At 46.6% G+C, this 4,714-nt stretch overlaps 1 pseudogene; it reads right to left on the bottom strand.

The window, feature by feature from the left end:
* Positions 1-4,210: 4,210 nt before the first annotated feature.
* The window catches only part of LOC102470005 (metalloendopeptidase OMA1, mitochondrial pseudogene), a 3,642-nt pseudogene continuing 3,138 nt past the window's right edge, over positions 4,211-4,714 (bottom strand).

Raw genomic sequence — 4,714 nt, 5'->3', positions numbered from 1 at the left:
TTTTTTTTATTTTGATTTATTAAAGCTGAAACTGCCTTTCTTGAAATTAAAAATATATTTTAAAAAATACCTAATGACCACAGTAAGCTATATTGTCTCGGCTAGGTGCTACTTCATAGTATGTTCATTCTACTCAGAGTTTCATGCCCAAAGTCAGACTTGTGTTCACAGATATGTATATATCAGCTGAACTTGCTATTGAGAGTAATTAGATTAACTAAGATATTTTGTGAATCAATAACATGTGTGTGTGGAGGAACAGAAGCAACTGTAGACACCAGAGACAGTATGGGAGGAGAGTGGGAAATGGAAGAGGGTGAGAAATAGGGGGAAACATGTATATGTATTTAAGAAACAAAAAATGGAAAATTATTTGTTGATGATAACATGTATAATTAAGCCCCAATACAGTATATTCTGGATGGGAAATTGCATTTTGTATGCTGTGATGTTTGGTCAATGGATGTAAAATAAATAAATTTAAGAAATAAATATCAATTACCAAAAAAAAAAGTCCCTGAAATTTTCACCCTTGTATGGTTAGAGGCTACATAGGTTCGAGTTCCTCGAATAGCCTGAAGAAGGCAGGCCTGGTCTGAGGATTGAAATCCTCATTGTCCTCTAGGCTCTGTAGTCCCCGCCTGGCCCTGTAAGACTGCAGGCTACAGCATGAGTTAAGCCACAGGATCAGATTAAAAAAGCTGAATAATTTCAGAAGCTGGAACTACGATCTCGATCTCACCTGAATAACCTGTACTTATTACACCTGGGGTCACTGTCAGTCCTCTCGATGACATACTGCTCCTTCCCACAATTAACCCTGTCGTGCCTTGTGGCGAAGGTCCATAAACCTCAGTGGGAATCACCTGTGGACCCACACAAGATGTTAGTGCCCACCCGGAGGGGGACTGAGACCCATCCTGTGCTGCCTGAGGTTGTCCGATAGAGATCTGAGTGTTTGCAGCCGGCAAATGTCCTCCATTTGGATCTCTGGTTGGGGCGGTGTCAAAAGGGACACTGTAGTTGTTCGTACTATTTGGTGAGGTCAGAGCTGGCCCCGGTTCCCATTTCCTGAGGGCAAAAGAGGCTTTCCGTCTGTCTCAGACCTGCATTCCTTAGCCCTCTGTTCACCTCTCCAGCACTGGGAGCATATACGTGGCGCTTGTGCAAGGCTCCTTTGCACTTAAGGAAAGAAATCCATGACTGTTTAGACACGCAATAGTCCTGAGCAAAGTGTCCTGGCCTGCCGCAGTAAAAGCAGTCACCTTCGAACTTGTTTTGGATTATTTTCTTAAGGACCGCAGCCATCCCCTCAGTTTGAGATTCCCAATATCCTGACATAATGTAATCAGGCACTGTGCTCTCTATCCAGTGTGGTGGAATGGTGGCTCTACAGGCAGTATTAGCATTTTCTTTCCTTTTTTAAGATTTATTTAGTTTTATTCATCACCACTTTTATTTTTTTAATTGGATCAGAGAGAATGAGAGAAATAGAGGGAAAGCAAGCTGCCAGGTCTGGGATTCAAACCTGGTTGACCATGGAGGAGTCAAGCATCTTAACCACTCTGCCACTTGCCAGCCCCAGCATTAGCTTTTTCAAAAGCCAATTGTTTTAACAAAATTTTTCCCACTCTCGCCCCAGCATTAGCTTTTTCAAAAGCCAATTGTCTTAACGAAATTTGTCCCATTTTCTGGGTCAGATATCACCCATCCTAAGGCTTGTGCCAAACATGATCCAAAATCTTGGTTGGGCTTGCCAGGCCCCTGGCAGATACCGGACTGTATCTGACCGTCTGTCTCCCTGGAAGTCTCCAACACCTCAAACAGATTCTACTCATTTGCTGGCACACTTGTAAGGAGTATCTGGCTGATTAATGATCAGAGAAGTCGCCCATCCCTGTCAGTATGTCAAACGTGACAGGTACCCCGTGCTGTTGGCTCCAACTTGCCTGTTCTTGGGCTTCCTCAAACCAACCTGCCTTCCATAAAGGATAATCACCTCCACCCAAGCAGGCCTTGCCCATCACTGGACAGAAGTGCTGACTCAGTAGCTGTCTCTAACACAGCTGTTGTATATGACGGTGTGGACCATACTGGTCCAAGCCATTTTTAATTCTTCTAGAATTTTAAAGGAGACGGTTCATGCTGACATATTGTTTGTCCCAGGTTAGCAGGATCTGGGACCTCATGACCATGACCGGACATGTTAGTTTAAATCCCAAAATGTTTCCCCCTTTGTCTGCTGTGCCGTATGACTCTCTAAAGAGGGGTCAAGCACAGAAGAAACCTTCCTTTCCTTATGTATGGTCCCCTGGGGGGGTGCTCTAAAGGAGGAGCCGTGGGCCTTTCTCAGGGTGCACAGGGCCAAGGGACCGTGGCTCCCCATCCTGTGATAACTGAGGTCTGGCAGGAGCCACAATCTCCAGTCTGTGTAAACCAGGGAAATAGTCACTTTCACTGTCCACTGCCCCTTTGCTGTCACCTGTGTCAGGACTGACCTCTTGCTTTTCAGGAAGCAAAGAAGTACCTCCCTCCAGGGTGTCTAAATCCAGTTACCAAGCAACCTCCCAGCTCTTCCCAAGGGTCTCTCCTCAAACATTCCTTGATTAAATTCCACAATGAGAGAGCAAATGTGGGAACCCTGTCTGGCCTTCCTGCTGTGTATCATTCCCTAGTTAGTCCTCCGCCCTTACCCCGGGTCTCTGCATTAGTGCTCCCTGTTCCAGGAACCAGGGCCACGTTTCCTGCCGAGTCCAGGAACTGGTGTAACTGCTGATACTAACCTAACGGCCTCTAGCAGTTAATGTACAGAACAACTTAGGGACACACAGGTCTTTCTTCAGACAGCTGTGTCCCGTGTTTTACACCCGACGCTGATTCGCTCCTCACCTTACTCCATCAGTTTCGCACTTTAATTCCAGCCGCACTCAGGAGTGTCCGCTCCCTTATCCTTTGCGGTCTCCTGTACTCAGGGCTTCGTGCATTTATCCAGCCATGTTGGGTGCCACTTGCTGAGACCTGCTAGGCAAAATGGAGGGAGAGAACCCCCAGAGTGGGAGTGGTGGTGGGTTTGGGAAAGAACAGAGACACACAAGTAGAGAATAGCGTGGGTTCTGTGGGCCAGACGTCTCTGATGGAGAATGCCAGCCCTGAGCCTGTCCCAAGTTTGTTCTTTTATAGGCAATGGGGGAGGGAGACGTGGAAGGGGAAGCAGGTGTCGTCTGTTATCACCTGCAGCTGTGGAGCATCTTGTAGTCCCAAGGTCCGAAATAAGCCCCACCTGGCCATCTCTGGCTGAAAGTTTCCTTTAACCTCCTCAGCCCAAGTGAGAGAGTCTGTGCTCTGCTCGTCTTGAAAGGTCACTATTATTTAGCTCAAACTCGGGTGCTCCCTACAAGAGATCCAAGAGATGCCCCTGTTCTCCTCAGTGCTCCCCACTATGCCAGGGTCATTATCCCGCCGGTACACGGCTCCTTCCTTTATCCACACGTCTACTGGCACGAGGACCCAAGTGATGTTCAGTACATGAATACAACGCATGATGGCCCAGTGAGTAAATACCGACAGTACAGCCATCATTCCGAATATCTATGATTACTTTGTGTTGGGGACATTCAAAGTCCTCCCTTTTAGCTGTTCTGAAATACACAATAACTTGCTGATCTAGGAGATGTTATTTCACCTCTCTAGGGTAATTTCGTATTTGTTTACTGACATTTCTCTAATCTCCCCCTACCAGATACCTTTTCCAGCTTTTAGTAAGCACGATTCCAATCTCTACTCTTTTTTCTTATTTTTTACATTCAGTCACTGTATATCTTTACAACATTGAAAGTGAATTTCTCCAGTATGAATGCCCAGTCTGTTAGTCCAGTATCAGCCCGGTCTGATATTACCATACACATTGTGTCTCTGATGGAGAACGCCAGCCCTGAGCCTGTCCCAAGTTTGTTCTTTTATAGGCAATGGGGGAGGGCGCCGTGGAAGGTGAAGCAGGTGTCGTCTGTTATCACCTGCAACTGTGGAGCATCTCGTATTCCCAAGGTTCAAAATAAGCCCCACCTGGCCGTCTCTGGCTGAAAGACAGTTTCCTTTAACCTCCTCGGCCCAAGTGAGAGAGTCTGTGCTCTGCTCGTCTTTAAAGGTCACTGTTATTTAGCTCAAACTTGGCTGCTCCCTACAAGAGATCCAAGAGATGCCCCTGTTCTCCTCAGTGCTCCCCACAACGATCAGGGTCATTATCCCGCTGGTACATGGCTCCTTCCTTTATCCACGTGTCTACGGGCACGAGGACCGTTTACGGCTGAGTAACATTCCATAGTGTATATGTGCCACACTTTTTCAACCCATTCTTTTGTTCTTGAAAATTTGGACTGATTCCATGTCTTAGCAATGGTGCATAATGCTGCAGTGAGCATGGGTGTACAAATGTTTTTCTGAATGAGTGCACTCCTATCCTTTGGATAGATACCTAGGACTAGAATTACTGATCACATGGCAGTTCTTTCTTTTTATTTAGAGAGGTTTTTGCTATAGGGTGCACGTGCTCACCAGAGACAGACAGAGAGACAGAAAGCGAGAAATCACCCCCCCAGGGGAATGGCCATGTTGCAATCCCTTCTCCTCCCTTCTCCTCTTCGGATCTTGGGCACACACGCACACACACCCAGTGTGAGTTTTAAGCCACTGGGTCCGGGACGCGAACCACAGTCGA

Source organism: Tupaia chinensis, unplaced genomic scaffold (genome assembly GCF_000334495.1).
Source record: "Tupaia chinensis unplaced genomic scaffold, TupChi_1.0 Scaffold144451_1, whole genome shotgun sequence".
Lineage (NCBI taxonomy): Eukaryota > Metazoa > Chordata > Mammalia > Scandentia > Tupaiidae > Tupaia > Tupaia belangeri.
This window is presented reverse-complemented; position numbering and strand designations above follow the sequence as displayed.